Source organism: Giraffa tippelskirchi, chromosome Y (assembly GCF_054371585.1).
Source record: "Giraffa tippelskirchi isolate mGirTip1 chromosome Y, T2T-mGirTip1v1.2.pri, whole genome shotgun sequence".
Classification (NCBI taxonomy): Eukaryota; Metazoa; Chordata; class Mammalia; order Artiodactyla; family Giraffidae; genus Giraffa; species Giraffa tippelskirchi.
The window spans coordinates 845,725-864,278 of record NC_137290.1 but is presented as its reverse complement, the minus strand read 5'-3'; the positions used below and the strand labels follow the sequence as shown (position 1 = coordinate 864,278).

The following is an 18,554-nucleotide window of genomic DNA, read 5'->3' as shown; positions in this document are numbered from 1 at the left end:
ACCGAAGCAGAGGAGACTTTTCATGAATGACACAGGAAGCGGAATAGGCTTGCGTGCGCAGTCATGTCTAACGCTTTGCGACCCTGTGGACTGTAGCCCCCCAGGCTCCTCCGTCCATGGGATTCTCCAGGCAAGAGTACCAGTGGGTTGCCATTTCCTCCTCCAAGGGATCTTCCCCACCCAGGACTCAAACCCCCATCTCCTGCATGGGTAGGCGGGTTCTTCACTGACTGAGCCATCAGGGAAGCCGGTGATGATCTCTAGGTCCATCCATGTTGCTGCAAATGGCATTATTTCATCCTTTTTTATGGCTGAGTAATATTCCAGTGTGTGTGTGTACCACATCTCCTTTAACTACCCCTGCATCAATGGACATTTAAGCTGCTTCCATGTCTTGACTGTTTGTAAACTCATTTGTATTATTTTTTTACGTTCTACGTACCAGCAATTGTATGTATTGCTAGTATTTCATGTTTTTTTAGACTCTATGTACATACAAAAATAATATATTTGTCTTTCTGTTAATCATTGCACTTAGCACAAGAAGGGTGGTGTACTTGAGTATTTTCATGGGGACAGAATAGACGTAGCGTACAATTTAGCATCTGAGCCACCAGGGAAGCCCCCTACGACTCAGGTTTCCTTGTGGAAAATGCCCGCAAAATCACACTTCCTCATTTTAGTGTTCTTAGCATTTCAACACGCAGTTAAGATCCCGTATGAATCAACATTGGAGCAGAAAATGGCAACCCACTCCAGTATTCTTGTTTGAGCTGAGCGGATGCAACTGTTACATATATGATGGATAAACAGCAACGCCCTACTGTGTGGCGCGGGGACTATATTCAGTGTCCTGCCATAAACCATAACGGAAAAGAATAGGAACAAGAATGTATACATGTGTGTAACTGAGTCAGCGTGCTGCACCACAAAAATTAACACAACACTGTAAATCAACTATGCTTCAAAAAATAAAGAAATAAATAGAAGCTTAACTGACATACTAGCTGCATATATGTGTGTGTGTCTGACTCAGTTGTGTCCGACTCTCTGCGACCCCATGGACTGCAGCCCGCCAGGCTCCTCTGTCCATGGGATTCTCCAGGCAAGAGTACTGGAGTGGGTTGACATTTCCTCCTCTAGGGAATCTTCCCGACCCAGGGATCGAACCTGCATCTCTTGTGTCTCCTGCATTGGCAGGTGGGTTCTTTACTACTGAGTCACCTGGGAAGCCAAGTACAGGGTTTTATAAACCTGTGCAGACCTTCCTTTTCATTAAATGCGTTGGAAGATCTGGACTGGGATTCACCTCCTCCAGGGAATAAATAACATCCAATACATTTTTTTTCAAACAAAGGAAATCAACCCTGAATATTTACTGCAAGGATTGATGCTGACGCTGAAACTCCAATCCTTTGGCCACGTGATGCCAAGAGCCGAGTCATCAAAAAAGACCCTGAGGCTGGGAAAGATTGAAGGCGGGAGGAGAAGGGGGCGATGGAGGATGAGACGGTTGGATGCCATCACCGAGTCCATGGACATGAGTTTGAGCGAGCTCCGGGAGTTGTGATAGACAGGGAGGCCTGGAGTGCTGCAGTCCATGGGGTTGCAAGGAGCTGGACACGACTGAGCGACTGAACAGCAACAAACTATTGTGTATCAAGCTGCACAATATATTTATGCTGCTCTGATCAGTTTTCACCTGAGGACAAGTTGTCCGGAAGAAGCGTTTTAGCACATCGGCCCTGTGCTGCACAGGAAGCGGAAACCATCTCGACGTGTCAATGCCAACACCTGTGTTTGTCAGGACGAGGTGATAAAAGGTTTGCCAATGTAGATTTGGACGACATGCAATTTCAACTCTGCAAAAATGATAAAAACGAAAGACAAGTTCACAAACAGAAAGCAGTCAAGTGAGCTTAAAAAAAAAAAAGATTTAAAGGAAAAAGGACAGGAATATTGGGACATTTTCCCCATCGTTTTTTGAAAGATTTTTTTTTTTTTGATGTGGAACATTTTTAAAGGCTTTATGGAATTTGTTCCAGTCTTGCTTCTGTTTTAATGCTTTGGTTTTTGGCCGAAAGTCACTTGGGATCCCAGCTCCCAGGCCGGGGGCATGGAACTTGCACCACCTTGGAAGGCGAGGTCTTAACCGCTGGACACCAGGCAAGTCCCTCCCTAGTCTCTGCATACAGTCTCCATGGGCCGTTTCCATGAAGGATGGAGCATATTTCACCGGAAAAAGTTAGCATGCCCTGAAAACCCTCACGGCGGTCAGCCAGCGGTTGTATCTTCAAACGGCGTGTTCATGGTGTGTCGGAAAAGCACATGCCTCCTTTAAAGCTTCTCTTGTTAGCTGTCCACCTGGAAAGTCTTTCAGCATGCATGGAGAAAGCTATCAGTGCTCACGTCCCCTGGGGGCTGCAACAAGGGCCCATGAACTGGGTCAGGGAGGAGGGAAGGGAGCTTAAACCCACGGGCATCGGTCCTCAAACGCATCTTCCCAGTGGCGGAGGGACGGGGCAACTGAGGAGGGGGTGTCTCCGCAGGAGCATAAAGAAACCCACTTGTTTTCAACGGGCACCTGGGGGTCTCTTTCCACGCAGCGCACGCCTGGACAGCGCTGTTTCCCCGAGGCCAGAAGCGAAAGCTGGGCAGAAACTCAGACACACGCGAAACTCTGCACATCTCGGCCAGTCACGCTGCCGACGGCTCCCGGGCCTGACATTTTGGGTTTGGCGGAGTCATCTCTCGACACAGACAAAACTGGGCCCAGCCCCGGACACTCCGGGGACGGTCTCTCAGGCCCTGGCACGCTGCCCTGTGGTCACCAGAGAAGGTCAAGGTTAGAAAGTCCCTGCCTTGGGCTTTCTTGGAGTTTCCCCACGCACGGGACGTGGATTTGATCTCTGGTCATGGCAGGAGGAGAAGGGGATGACAGAGGACGAGATGGTTGGATGGCATCATCGACTCCATGGACATGAGTTTGAGTAAACTCTGGGAGTTGGTGATGGACAGGGAAGCCTGGCGTGCTGCAGTCCATGGGGTCGCAGAGAGTCGGACAAGACTGAGCAACTAACACTCTTGCCTTGTCTCCACCACTTAGAAGGACCCCGAGGTGACTCGAGGTGACCTGGACAACCCAGGGTCATCTCCTAGCCCAGGGCAGCCCCGATGACATTGCTCGGGTAGCCTCGTGCTCTGCACAGGGCACCGAAAGCTCACACCAGAATCAATGTAGAAATTCCCTTCCCCCCACCCCCAACCCATTCTAAGGAGCTCTTTGATATTTGATCTTGATAATTTTTTTTTTTATCTTATGTGACTTGATTTTGCTTCAGATTCTTTTACATTATACATGATTACAAGATACTGAATGGAATTCCTTGTGCAGGAACACAGTGTTTATCTATTTTATATGTAGTGGAGTCTGTCTGCTCATCCCTAACTCCTGATTTATTCCCCCCCTTGGTTTTCCTGGTGGCTCAGCAGTAAAGACTATGCCTGCTAGTGTAGGAGACATGCATCCCCTCCCTGGGTCGGGAAGATCCCCTGGAGAAGGAAACGGCACCGCACTCCAGTACTCTTGCCTGGAGAATCCCATGGACAGAGGAGCCTGGTGGGCTGCAGTCCATGGGGTTACAGAGACATGGACACGAGGGGGCTTCCCTGGTGGCTCGGTGGTAAAGACTCTGCTTGCAGTGACAGAGACCCAGGTTCAATCCCTGAGTCAGGAAGATCGCCTGTAGAAGGGAATGGTGACCCACTCCAGTATTCCTGCCTGGAGAATCCCATGGATAGAGGAGCCTGGTGGGCTGCAGTCCATGGGGTCATAAAGAGTTGGACACGACTGAGAGACTAACACTTTCATTTTCCTTCACTTTAGCTACTAAACAACAACAACAAACCTATATTTTACTTTACTCAAAATATTTTTATGTTACTTTATCTCACTTTATTTTGTTTTTGTCATAAGAACAGATTTTTAAGTGCATAACGCAATACCATTATAAGCGGGCACAATGGCTTAGGCGGGTCGGACCGCCTGTGAGTGTCATCACACAGGATCCGTGTTTTTCTGAGTTTCTCTCACTGAGCATCACATCCTGAAGGTTCATCTTCGTGGTTGCCTGTGTCTCGGGCTCCTTCCTTTTTCACTGCTGTATAATATTCCACGATACAGATGGATCGCCCTCTGTGTATATCTATTCCTCAAACAATTAAAAACAGAGCTACCATATGATCTAGCCATCCTAGGTCTGGGTCTATGCTGTTGTAGTCATTCAGTCGCTAAGTTGCATCCGACTATTTGCGACCCCGTGGACTGCAGCACGCCAGGCCTCCCTGTCCATCACCAACTCCCAGAGTTTGCTGAAACCCATGTCCATCGAGTCAGTGATGCCATCCAACCGTCTCATCCTCTGTCATCCCCTTTTCCTCCCGCCTTCAATCTTTCCCAGCATCAGGGTCTTTCCCAATGAGTCAGCTCTTCGCATGAGGTCGCCAAAGGATTGGAGTTTCAGCTTCAGCATCAGTCCTTCCAATGAACACCTAGGACTGATCTCCTTTAGGATGGACTGGTCGGATCTCCTGCAGTCCAAGGGACTCTCAAGAGTCTTCTCCAGCCCCACAGTTCAAAAGCATCAATTCTTTGGCACTCAGCTTTCTTTATATGATTTCCTAAATAGTTCTTCTTTAGCAGCTTTTCCAAAACAAACTACTATGAAATATATTCCAACAAAGCCTCATTCCAACTTACTACACTTTCTCAGCATCAACTAGCCACTCTTAGGAAGTGATTCCTGAATCTGTTTCGGTGAGACTTACTCTCTTTTATGCTTGCTCTTAAAAGAGGTACTATGAAAATGCGTAAAATCCCCTCTGGTGACCTCGTCCACCGCCACCCCCCCACCCCGGGACCCCACCGTGAAAAAGAGGAAGCTTTTCCATCCCGGACGGTTCTGCCCTGGGGCTCCGAGAGTTTCATAACGTTTGCGCATTTAATTAAGCGTTCAGCTGACAGATTACCGTTAACAGGCAGCCCGTTGTGTCCCTGGAGGGTTGGGGACTCTGTCCGTTGAAGGGCTGGTGGGCGGACGGGCGGTAGGGTCCCCGGGAGATGCGGGGAAGCTGTCGTTTCACCCCATTTCTTTGTATTCTTCCCCCCTGAAGGGGGCAGGGAGGGTCCCCCCAGCACCCGGCTCGAGACTGCTGACCTAGGACGGCCACCCTCCTTGCAGCCACGTGAGTCACGGGACCCGGGACGGGGCGGGGAGACCACGAGGGGGACAGTGTCCCCCACGGATGCTCCGGGAGGTGTGGGGACGCAAGTGTCCATTTTAACGGTGACGTTTATTAATGGGGCTCCCAGGGGGCGCTCGTGGTAAAGAACCTGGCTGCCAACCCAGGAGATGTAAGAGACCTGGGTTCGATCCCTGGGTAGGGAAGATGCACTGGAGGAGGGGCATGGCAACCCGCTCCAGTATTCTTGCCTGGTGGGCTACGGTCCGTGGGGTTGCAAAGACTCGGGTCGCAAGGACTGAAGCGACTTAGCTCGTAATTATTAATAATTCTGCTGGGAGGGCTCAGATCACATCAGCTCTTCTCAGGACTGTGTGAGTGTAACCCGGGCACCCCAGAGCCGTAAGGGTTACTCGTGGGGTTTGCAGAGAGAGGACACAGGGTGAGAAGGGGTTATGAGACGGGGGCTCGAGTGATGCCTGAGGCGTCCGTGGAAACACCCCTCATCCTTCCACACCCTAAGGTGCTGTTGTTGTCGTTTCTGTTGAGATGGAAACGGTGGCTCTCAGTTGAGGAGTCTGGCTAAGGTCCAGAGGCGAGGAGGGCAGGAGGTGGGGCCCATGGTCGTGTGCACGTGGCTACTGGGGGGCGGCCCAGCCTTGGTTGGGGCAGGAGGTGAGAGCTCTGTGGACTTTTGCCTTCCCACTGTGGGGGGGGGGGATGCTGGTTCCTGGTGGGTGAGTCATAACGGTTTTGGTGGCAAACAATAGAAACTCAGCTCATGCGAAGCAGAGGTCAACGCAGAAATGGACAAGTTGGGTCATCAGAAATATCAGGGCAGCTTCAGGAATGGCTTGATCCAGGGGCTGAAGTCACCACTTAGCCTGGTCCATTCCTGTCTCCTCTGAGCAGTGGGACATGAGGGGTCTGGACCCCAGGTCAGTGCAGGAGACAAGGGGGACCGGACCCCAGGTCAGTGCAGGGGACACGGGGGGACCGGACCCCAGGTCAGTGCAGGGGACACGGGGGGACCGGACCCCAGGTCACTGCAGTGGGATTCGAAGGAACTGGACACCAGGTCCCATGCAGCAAGAGACAAGAGGGGACACCTGGTTAGCTTGTCCAGAGTCCCAGCCCCGGGGCCGGCCCCCATCCCCAGGGCCCCCTCCCTCTGTTGGTCCACCGTGAGTTCCTCCGCTGTCTCCCTGCGAGATCCCAGAGAGCATCCAGCATCCCTCGACCTCTCGCCGGCTCCCTCACTGCCTTTGGTCGTTACCAGGAGCACTCCCATGTCCAGCTCTGAACTCAGCGCCAAGCCGACCGTGTCCCACACCAGGCCCTTCACCCCTCTGCACCTCAGGGTCCCCGGAGAGCCCCGTGGACAGAGGCGCATGGCTGGCTGCAGTCCACAGGGAGGCAAGGAGTCGGACACGACTGAAGCGACTTAGTGCGCAAGCCCCCGGGGATGATGCCCTCCAAACACCGGGCGCCATGGCCCGAGGGCTCGGGGAACCGTGGCCCGACCCTTCCACGCTCTTCCCCTGAGACGCAGGGCCAGGAAGGAGGCATCTGTGACCTTCGCAAACAAGGAAATGAGAACCGTACCCCTGGCCGGCTCTCCCGGTCCACGGAAGTGCCTGGGACAATGCTTTGTGTAAACAGTGAGGGGCGGTCAGGCCATCTCTTCCTTCTGTTCAAGTCCTGGCGGGCATCCAAGCAGCCTCGGGGACTGCAGACCCGGACCCGGGGGCGGGCGGTCAGCTCCAGACAGCCGGCCGTGACCCAAGGGGTGTGGATGATGGAACCAATGGGGGGATGGTCTCCAAATGAGGGGCGAACGGGGAGCCAGGGAGTTCACGGGGCAACAGGCCAACGAGATACCGCAAAGCACCCCAGATCCAGCCTTAGGTTTCCCCTGGGGTTCACGAGGCTTTTTTCAAAACTAAGCTAGCATTCACACGATACGCAGTTAACCCTTCCAAGTAAACAACACCACGCACGTGCCTGTTAGTCGCTCAGTTGTGTCCAGTTCTTGCGACCCCGTGGACTGCAGCTTCGCCAGGCTCCTCTGTCCATGGGATTCTCCCGGCAAGGATACTGGAGTGCATTGCCGTTTCCTGCTCCAGGGGATCTTCCCAACCCAGCCATCGAACCCCGGTCTCCTGCATTGGCAGGCGGATTCTTAAGCATCTGAGCCACCAGGGAAGCCCAAAACAATACAGGGGCATTTAGCATATACACAGTGTTGTTCAAACCGTCGTCTCTGGTTCAAGAGCATTCTCAGTGTCCCCGAAAGGAGACCCCCCCCGTTCCCATGAGTCATCAAACCTCAGTCCCTACTCCTTGCAGACTCTGCGAACCAAAAATCTGCTTTCTTTCTTTTTTTTTCAATCTCTCCGGATTTGCCTGTTCTGGACGTTTCCTATCAGTGGAATCACACACCGTGTGTCCCTCTCTCACTGACCATCGTGTGTTCGAGGTCCGTCCACGTTGTAGTCTGGAGCCCCCAGAAGCTGGAAGAGGTGGGAAGGACCCTCCCCTGGAGCCTCTGGATGGAGCTCAGCTCTGGGAGCCCTTGACCTCAGCTGTCTGGTCCCCAGGGCTGGGGGAGGATGGATGTCTGTGGCTTTAAGCCCCCCGTTTGGGGTGCTGGGTTTTGGCAGCCCTAGGACACTGACCCATGCTGGCAAGTTTCCATCCATCTGTGGGCTCTGGTAAGCCTCAATCACCAGTAGGCAGTGTCTACTATAAGCCAGAACTCAGCCTTCATCACCTCATCTCGGTTTATCTCCGCTTCCTTTCTGGCCCTGCAGAGAACCCCAGGTGTGTGGGCAGCCCCTCCTCCAACCCAGCGTGGAATTGTCATTCCGTTTCTGAGATGTGTCCGACTCTTTGCAACCCCGTGGACTGCAGCCCGCCAGGCCTCCCTGTCCCTCACCATCTCCCAGAGCTTGCTCAAACCAATGTCCATGGAGTCGGTGATGCCATCCAACCATCTCATCCCCTGTCGTCCCCTTCTCCTCCCGCCTTCAATCTTTCCCAGCATCAGGGTCTTTTCCAGTGAGGCAGTTCTTCACATCAGGTGGCCAAAGGATTGGAGTTTCAGCTTCAGCATCGGTCCTTCCAGTGAATATTCAGGGTTGATCTCCTTTAGGATGGACTGGTTGGATCTCCTTGCTGTCCAAGGGACTCTCAAGAGTCTTCTCCAACAGCACAGTTCAAAAGCATCAATTCTTCAGCGCTCAACCTTCCTTACGATCCAGCTCTCACATCCATACATGTAAAACCATAGCTTTGAGTAGACAGACCTTTGTCAGCTAAGTGATGCCTCTGCTTTTTAATAGACTGTCTAGGTTTATCGTAGCTTTGTTTCCAAGGAGAATTAGCCGTTTTCTGACCTCATATTGCAGCCCTCTGGCCCTGCAGGTCCCTCCGACGGTGGTGGCTAATGAGACTTCCTATGGAAGTCCACTGACAGCTCCTCATCCTCATTAAACAGCTTCTAAGCTCTGCCCGTTTTGCATTTACTCATTTCCAGACCCAGCTCTTACTGACTGGGGTGGGGAAGGGGTGGTCTGTGTCTGACCATGTATCTCAGGACACCCATATTCATTTTGTTCGTAAACCAGACACATGCTGATGGTCAGTCCATCTGCTAACTCTCAGCAAAGCGCCACGACTTTCCTACATTCCAGATGAAAACCAGAATTAAGTTGGTGCGCCCTGAAATGTCCTTCTGGGCTCCCCTCCCCCGGGTCATCTGGGACCCTCTCCGGGGGATGGGCTCTTTGGAGACCCTCCTTCTGGGCCGTGTCAGATTCACCGGGTTATCCTCTAGGTTTGGGTGTGTGGTCTGCCCAGCCTGGGAGACCCTCGTCTCTGACCTTCTCCAGCTGAGCTTGTGGGGGTTGGGGGGAAATCCAGATAGGAGATGTGTCTGTGGAGTTTCATGTCTCATGCAGCCTAGCGCCCAAGAGGGCTCACTATGGCGACTTCGCTTAAAATATCCTTTTCTGGGGGGAACGCCGAGCACCTCCTGAGAAATCGCCAAGACGCGCAACTGGGTCTGTGTTCAGTGGCATCCCACGCGAGCTTTTCCGTGTTTCCAGGGCTTCCCTGGTGGCTCAGGCGGTAAAGAATCTGCCTGCAAGAGAGAAGACACAGGTTTAATCCCTGGGATGGGAAGATCCCCTGGAGCAGGGCATGGCAACCCACTCCAGAATTCCTGCCTGGGGAAATCCTGTAGACAGAGGAGCCCAGAGGGTTGGAAAGAGTCTGATTCAAGTGAAATGACATAACATGCATACACTGGGGAATCAAGGCTGTGCAGAACTCTCTCATATCTCTGCCTTTATCTCTTTGTCTCTGTGACTTTCTCTGTCTACTGTTCTGCTAAGCAAATCTCCCCCACTTTTTCACACAGCTGCCGTTCTGGTTCACCCACAAAGCAAGCCCTTGTGACCGTCACAATATGTGCAACCTGCAAGCTCCTGTTTCCCGGCAGGTCCCCTGCCCAACCCTCCACCCCCCCAGACCAGCTCTTTTTTTTTTTCTTTTCTTGTCTTTACACAGTGGCACTTCACGTTAATTAATGCTTAATTAATGCATCCACTTTGAGTGGCTTCCTGCCTTAGAGACAGAGGCTAAACTTGCAGGTGTGATTGAGACCAGACGGCTGAGGAGTGCAGCATGACAATGGAAAAAAAAAAAAATTAAAGAACAAAACGTTGTCATGCAAAAGAATAGCGGAGGTGTTTTTTTTTTTTTTTCCTTTGGGTAGAAAGTGGACTCTGGCTCGTTTGGCGAAGCTTGGAGGGCAGAGAAGCACACAGGAGGCAGAGGACGCCAGGCTGGGTCGTGGAGGAGACAGATGACAATCACACACGTGTGGGCATGCAAATCACCTGCGATTCTCTGCGCGCCGATTGTGCAATTGTGGGGCACAGAAACGGGGGACGGAGATCAGAGCCCCGTGTGTGCGTCTGCGCTCAGCCGTCCTGTGATCCGAGAGCTCCACTCAGAACACAGAGGGACAGACACCCGGTCCATTCTGCATCCGCCACCCCGTCTCCACCGCTCCGGCCGCCGAACGGAGCGTCCCCTCAGGGACGACACAGCAGAGGTAACGTCCCGGGGTGACAAAGAGAGGGAGGGACCCTGGAGAACACGGAGTCTTGAGGTCATCAGGTCCCACTCAGAGTGTGGTTCCAGCCTCACAGTGACCGGAGGGCCACGGAAGATGCAAGGACCCTCTTAACAACGCCCGGCGTGGAATCGAGTCCCCGTTTCCTCTCTGGCTGCAGTGGGTGATGCTGTTCTCAGACCTCAGTCATTCTGATACCCGTCAGGCAGCAGTTCGTCCTCACTGGGGTGTTACTTCACAATTCCCTGATGGGCATACGACCTGTAACTTCTCTTCCTGTGCCTCTTTGCCGTCTGGACAACTTCTTTGATGAAGCTCTTGGGTGTCTGGCCACCCCTTTTTCAATTGGGTTGTTTATTTTCCTATTGTTGATTTTTTTAAAGAGCTCTTTACATATTGTGGGTTCTGGTCCTTATTTTTTTTTTCCAGGTATGTCTTTTGCAAATATTTTCCCCCAGTCTATGGCTTGTCTTATTTTACAGACAGAGTTGTTGGCAGAGCAGATATTTTTCATTTTGACGAAGTCCAGCTTATCTGTGATTTCTTTCATGGGTTGTGCTTCTGGGGTTGTATCCAAGGTGTTACAGAAAATCCCCAATGACAGTTTTGGCCAAGCCAAGAAAAAAACGTATCACCAGGCACGGGGTTATCTGGGTTTTTCTCCTGCATCATCGTGTAGAAGGCTTACTGCTTTGTGTTTGACGTGTGGGTCTGTGATCCGTTTTGAGTTCATTACTGTGAAGGGAGTAAGGTCTGCGTCGAGATTCTTTTTCTTTTCTGCCTGTGGATGTGAGTTGCTCCAACATCGTCTGTTGAAGAGACCGTCTTTGCTCCTTTTTGTCAAAGATCTTTGCTCGTTTTTGCCCTTTTTTGCTCCATTACAGTGCCCTTTTGTCAAAGATCAGTGAACCACATGGAGAGTGTCTACCTCTGTCTACCCTGTGTTTTGTTGCACTGATCCATTTCTCTATTGTATTACCGATGCCACACTGTCTTTAAAAAAACAAATTACCTAAAATATTCCTAAAAGGTCATGATTCTTTTTTTTTTTTCCACTTCACTATAGTTGGTGTAAAATAGTGTTTAACTTACAGGTGTACAATCCAGTGATTCACAGTTTTTAAAGACTGTGCTCCCTTGACAACTCTCAGAAAATATTGGCTGTATTAAGTGTGCTGCACAATATGTGTTTGTAGCTTATTTTTTTATATCTTCCCCAACATTTTTAAAATTATTTCTTCAGTTCAGTTGCTCAGTCGTGTCCGACTCTTTGCGACCCCGTGGACCGCAGCACGCCAGGCCTCCCTGTCCATCACCAACCCCCGGAGTTTGCTCAAACTCATGTCCATCGAGTCGGTGATGCCATCCGACCATCTCCTCCTCTGTCGTCCCCTTCTCCTCCTGCCTTCAATCCTTCCCAGCATCAGGGTCTTTCCCAGTGAGTCAGTTCTTCGCGTCAGGTGGCCAGAGTATTGGTGTTTCAGCTTCAGCATCGGCCCTTCCAATGAATATTCAAGGCCTATTTCTTACTGGAGTGTAGTGGCTTTACAATGGGGTGTTAGTTTTCCTGCTGTGCAGCAAAGTCAATCGGCTATGAAAGCGTCAGCGACTCCGTGGTGTCTGACTCTCTGCGACCCCGTGGACTGTAGCCCACCAGGCTCCTCTGTCCATGTGGATTCTCCAGGCAAGAATCCTGGAGTGGGTTGCCATGCCCTTCTCATGGTTTCTCATTAGTTGATCTATTTTATCCATAGTTTCCTTGTAGCTTATTCTATAGATGATAGTTTGTACCCCATATTCCCCTCCGTCTGTATTTCCCTACCTCGCTTTCCTCCCCCCGCCATCCTGATTACTGGAGCGTCTTACTACACTACGGTAATTACTACTGTCATTACTACAGCTTATTTCTGTAGTAAGTCTTGAAGTCGGGTGGTGTCAATGACCCCATTTTCTCCTCCTCCTTAAGTTGTGTGTTGGCTAGTCTGGACTTTTTGCCTCTCTCTAAAGGCTTCGCTGGCGGCTCAGATGGTAAAGAATCCACCTGCAATGCTGGAGACCCAGGTTCGATCCCTGGGTTGGAAAGATCTCTTGGAGGAGGGCATGGCAACCCACTCCAGTGTTCTTGCCTGGAGAATCCCATGGACAGAGGAGCCTGGCGGGCTGCAGTCCACGGGGTCACAAAGAGTCAGACACGACTGAACGGACTTAGCACGTCATGTAGACTCGAGAATCACTTGGTCAGTATCCGTGTCTCATAAAAAGTTTTAGAATTGCAGGGATATCTCCAGTGCCTCCAGATAGGCACCTCAGGCAAAGGCTGACGGCCCCAGCTGGGAAGACAGCAGAGTTCAGATGGGTGAGCCAACTCGGGGACGTCTCAGACGCCACTGCTTCCCGAGAGTTTGACATTTTCCGGCGTGCTCTCTCGGATCGCGTCCTGTGTTTGCTCAGCAGACGCGGAGCCTCTGCCAAGGGCAGGCGTGGTGACCGTCCCTGTGGGTGATGGCACAGTTAGAACACAGCCTGGGCGACAGAAAGCTAAAGAAACGTCGGACTCCCCCGGAGGCCCAGCGGTTGAGACTGTGTACTTCCATGGCAGGGCGGGTGGGTTCCATCCCTGGTTGGGGAGCTGAGGGTCCCACCTTCCTCATAGAACAGTCGTTTTATTTCTTTTCCAAATAAGAAAAAATTTTAAAGTAGAAGGAATTCCAAAAAGAAAAAGGAGGAGGGAAAACTTTAGTTACTGGTTAGAGAAGGTACTCTTGAGCTATGTATGAAATACACATGACATCGTGGCAAGATTCTGGAACCTAAAGATAATGATAAAGATAAAAAGAGGATGAGATGGCTGGACGGCGTCACCGACTCGATGGACATGAGTTTAAGTAAAGTCTGAGAGTTGGTGATGGACAGTGAGGCCTGGCGTGCTGCGGTTCATGGGGTCACAAAGAGTCAGACACGACCAAGCCACTGAACTGAACTGAACTGAAAGATACAAAATATTGAGACTTCCCTGGTGGTCCAGTGGTTAAGACTTTGCCTTCCAGTGCAGGGGGAGAGGGTTCCACCCCTGGTCGGGGAGCCAAATTCCCGCATGCCTTTCGGCCAAAAAGCCAACATATAAAACGGAGGTGGTACTGTCAACAAATTCCATAAAGCAAAGCACTTAAAAAAAAATGATCCACTTGAAAAAAAAAGATCTGTTTTAAAATAATCTTTAAAGGTGCAAAATGCGAATGCAGCCATGAAACGCCACCAACAAAAGTAAAAGTTGCCCCTTGTGTACAGAGAACTGGTTCACGAGGTTCACGTGTGCGGCACGTACACCAGAAAAAGTGATGAGATTCAGAGTCGTCAGCATCACACACACACACAGAGAAAAGCAGAGTTACAGCGTGGGCCCTTCGAGACCCGAACAAGACAGTGTGGTTTGCAAATACAGACGACTGTATGTAAACTAGATACCTAATGTGAACCTGCTGTATGGCACAGAGAACTCTACCCAATACTCTGGAACGGCCTAAGTGGAAAAAAAGAATCTGAAAGAGAGGGGATATATGTACACGTATAGCTGATTCCCTTTGCTGTACATCTGAGGACCAATACGACATTGTAAATCAACTATCTACTTTTATAAAAATTTTTAAAAAACAGCTGCAAATTTCTGAGGTTATGATCATATTTGTAATCAAGACACATACATATATGAATTATAAATATACATGCACAGCACATATAGTCTTTTATATCCTTTCTAGCGACTGAAATTCTTTAGTTAACATGGACATAAACCATTCAGAATAGGAAGAATACTAAAACTTGTGAGGATGGAGAGGCATAAATTGGGAGATTGGGACGGACCAATACACAGCACTATATATAGACAGAGAGTCAACAAAGACCTCCTGTATAGCACAGGGAACTCTACTCAATATTCTGTAATAACCTATATGGGAAAAGAATCTTAAAAAGAATCTTAAGAACCTATATGGGAAAAGAATCTTAAAATCTTAAAAAATCTTATAATCTTAAGAATCTTAAAAATCTCTCTCTATATATGTAAAACTGATTCACTTTACAACAGAAACCAACCAACACAATGTTGTAAATCAATTATCTTTCAGTAAAAAAAATACTTAAATAAAAAAAATTTAAAAAAAAAATGGGAGATTGGGATTGACAAATATTCACCATCGAAATTATGTATAAAATAGAGAACCAATAAGAACCCGCTGGATAGCACAGGGAACCGTATCGAGTTCTCTGTGGTACCTTGTTCATCGGCCATACCCTAATAAAAAATAAAAAGTTTAAAGTTAGAAAAAAAAAATTCAGTAGTCTAAAAACTAAAGTGCACGTGTTATTTTGTGAATGCAAAAGTGTTATATTTAACTCGTTGTAGTTTGAGAACAGTTTTGATGTGTTTTTTATATTGTTAGATACCCAAGTAAGTTGGAGCACAGAAAGAATCATACTCTGTGTTGACCTCAATGGGAAGGAAGTCCAAAAGGAGAGGCGATACGTGTATACAGATAGCTGATTCAGTTTGCTGTCCAGCAGAAACTAACCTGACATTCTAAAGCGACTCTGTGCTGGCCTTACTTGCCCAGTCGTGTCCAACTCTCTGTGACCCCATGGACTGTAGCCCGCCAGGCTCCTCTGTCCAGGGGATTCTCCAGGCCAGAATATTGGACTGGGTTGCCATGTTGTCCTCCAGGGGATCTTCCCAGCTCAGGGATCGAACCAAGGTCTCCCGCATTGGCAGGCAGATTCTTTACCATGAGAGCCACGAGCGAAGCCCAGGAATACTGCAGTGGGTGGCCTACCCCTTCTCCAGGGGATGTTCCTGACCCAGGAATTGAACCCAGGTTTCCCGCATTGCAGGCGGATTCTTTACCAGCTGAGCCACCAGGGAAGTCCTATACTGCAATATGAAGCAACTAGACTGCAATAACAAATAATTTTTAAAAAAGGCAGTGTGGTTTGGGTGAAAGAGAGACGCATGGATCAATGGAAACACAATCGCGAGCCCAGAAATAGATCCGCACGAATGCGATCCCCTCGATTGCGTAGGAACGGCCGCTACCGTCACGCTGATAAGACGGAGTTGAGTGACCCAAGGGCGGGTCGGGCTCGGTTCGGAAAACCCATTCCACAGAGGAAGCGCCAGTGGAGGACTCGAGAAACACACTCAACCCCAGAAGATAGAAAGAAAGACTCTCACCCTCTGCGGCCCCCATGTGAGGTATGACTTGAGCCTTGGGTGACGTGGCACCTCTCACCCCTCAGGCTGCTGGCAGGCTGTGGTTGTTGACAACGTGGCAAATGAGTACTGCCTCCCCCCATGCCGCCCTTGTGCTGTTTTCTGCAACTGCAAATTGGCACCGTGTGGGGGAGGGATCTGCAGTGACAGTGGTCTATTTCTATTTTCTGGGGGGAAAAAAAGAAAACGTAGAGAATTGGTACCATTCCATCCTTCAAGTGTCTGGTAGAAATCACCAGTAAGTCCATCTGGACGTGGTGCTTTTTTTTTTTTAATTTGGGAAAGTTGTTAATTATTGATTCTACTCTTTAATAAACACAGGCCTGTTCTAATGGCCTGTTCAGCCTTGGGTGTGTCTTGGCAGGTTGTGCCAAGGATGTGGTCCCGTTCATCTAGGTAATAAAACCTGTGGGCATAGAACTGTTCGTAGTATTGCTTGATCGTTCTTCCAATGTCTTTGGAAAGGGCAGCCCACTCCAGTACTCTTTTTTTAAAAAAATTTTTAATTGATTTATTTTTCAGTGAAGGATAATTGCTTTACAATACTGCCTTGGTGCCTGCCATACAGCAACATGAATCAGCCATAGGAATACATGCCTTCCTTCCCTCTTGAACCTCCGTCCCCACTCCCGTATCCTTGCCTGGAGAATCCCCTGGACAGAGGAGCCTGGCGGGCTGCAGCCCACGGGGTCGCAGAGAGTCGGACACGACTGGGCGACCAAGCAAGGGATCTGTAGTGACAGCGGGCGACTGGTTTCGGGTGTTTGGGATATGCGTCTTCTCCTTGTCTCTTTGGTCGTTTTTATTAGAGCACAGCTTCTTTACAACGTTGTATTCATTTCCTCTGTACAGCCAAGTGGATCGGCCGTGTGAATACCTATATCCCCTCCTTTTTTGGATTTTTCTTTCCATTTAGCTCGCCACAAGGCAGTGAGTACAGTCCCCTGTGTTATACAGGAGCTTCTCCTTAGTTACCTACTTTACAGAGAATATCACTGGTGTATCTGGGTCAGTGCCATCTCCCAATCCTTCCTACCAGCCCTTCCTCACTTGGCATCTGTATATTTATGCTCTGTGTCTCTCTGTTTTTTTCTCAGCCTGACTAGAGGTTTATTGCTTTTCTCGATCTCTTCCAAGACCCAGCTTCTGATTTCCTTTTCTTTCCTCTCTTGATTTTCCTGTTTTCACTTTCCCTGCTTTCTGCTGTCACTTGTATTGCTTCCTCTCTTCTGCTCCCTTGGGATTTAAATGGAGCCTCCTGTTCTAGTTTCTAAGGTGCAAACGTAGAGGGTTGGTTTCAGATCTAGTTTCCTTTCTAACTAACATAACGCTTTCAACGTAAAACGAGCGTAGCCTTTGTATCGGCAAGCCTGTGTGTCTTAGTCGCTCCGTAGTGTGTGAGTCTTTGACACCCCGTGGACTGTCGCCCGCCAGGCTCCTCTGTCCCTGGGATTCTCCAGGCAAGAAAACTGGAGTGGGTTGCCATGCCCTCCTCCAGGGGATCTTCCCCACCCAGGGCTCAAACCTGGGTGTCCTGCGTTTCAGGCCGTTCTTCACCATCTGAACCATAATCTGGGCTGTGGAAGACGTTATCACAGCCATGCACAGAAATGCTTGCGTGGGTGTGTGTGGTCAACAGTACGAAATTCACACAATGCGTCCGAGTGCCCACAACCCGGGGAGCGAGGTAACATATAACCACAGGCTATTCAAGTGTGGAAAACGGCAGAGAAAAACTGTGTACGTGCGATGGAGACATTCACAGATGGTCAAAGTGAGAAGGTCATGACAGGCGATGTGTACAGCATGCAGGGTAAAACGTCTGCCCGGGTGGGTGAGCGCTGTGGACTAAAATATATAGTCACAGACAGAAAGTAAGGGAGTTATCTTATTGGGTGGGCGTGTTTAGGACTCTGAGCCTGGGGGGTCAGCATCTCAGTAGCTCTGAGAAAACTGCTCCAAACAGGCGGGAGGGGGAATCAGGCTGTATACAAGTTTGCAACAAAGGGAGCAGGGGGTCTGAACAGCAAAGATCAGATACCGAGTGAAGAAATCAAGCATTCTCTGTATGGAGGATGCAAGCCTTGGGCTCACTGAACTGACGCCTTGCATATGCACCTCAGCTGTCTGGGGCCAGACCTGTTCCTGTTGACAGTGTTGTCCAGTCGCTCAGTCGTGTCCGACTCTTTGCGACCCCGTGGACCGCAGCACACCAGGCCTCCCTGTCCATCACCAACTCCCGGGGTTTACTCAAACTTAGGTTCATTGAGTCAGTGATGCCATCCAACCATCTCACCCTCTGTCGTCCCCTTCTCCTCCCGCCTTCAGTCTTTCCCAGCATCAGGGTCTTTTCAAATGAGTCAGTTCTTCCCATCAGGTGGCCAAAGTATTGGAGTTTCAGCTTCAGCATCAGTCCTTCCAATGAATATTCAGGACTGATGTCCTTTAGGATGGACCGGTTGGATCTCCTTGCAGTCCAAGGGACTCTCAAGAGTCTTCTCCAACACCACAGTTCAAAAGCATCAATGCTTCGGCGCTCAGCTTAGTTTATGGTCCAACTCTCAGGTCTATATGTGACTACTGGAAAAACCATAGCTCATGTGGAGGGCAGAAACTGCTGATTGGCTGTGACCTTTCTAGTTTACTGATACGGCAGGAGATATTCTCATTTCACAGTGTGTGAAATGTGTGTTTCACGCACGCCGGGACGTGCCTGCAAGGATGCTACAGAGCAGACATCTCCCAGTGGTCGCCTATGGGGTGCGGCGTGGTCCTGAAGGCAAAATAAGGCCCAACACTGTTTCTTCTTAATATTTGTCTGGCTGTGTCGGGCCTTAGCTGTGACACACAGGATGTTTCATTGTGACGCTCGGGCTCAGAAGTTACGGCTCGTGGCTAAGCTGCCCA

General features: G+C 49.9%; 1 protein-coding gene across 4 annotated transcripts in view; it reads left to right on the top strand.

Moving 5' to 3' along the window:
* Positions 1 to 18,554, top strand: part of LOC145537806 (S-geranylgeranyl-glutathione receptor P2RY8-like) — a 49,085-nt gene that overhangs the window by 16,884 nt on the left and 13,647 nt on the right. Inside the window, exons 2-3 of one of the 4 annotated variants that reach the window (XR_014076427.1) lie at positions 5,173 to 5,244; positions 10,022 to 10,780. The exons of 1 other annotated variant lie outside the window; for it this stretch is intronic. The gene's annotated coding sequence lies outside the window, so the exon portion shown is untranslated. Of the gene's footprint in view, positions 1 to 5,172; positions 5,245 to 9,664; positions 10,781 to 18,554 lie in introns of those variants that run through there. 2 more of the 4 variants (XR_014076429.1, XM_081568679.1) reach the window with 2 other exon arrangements.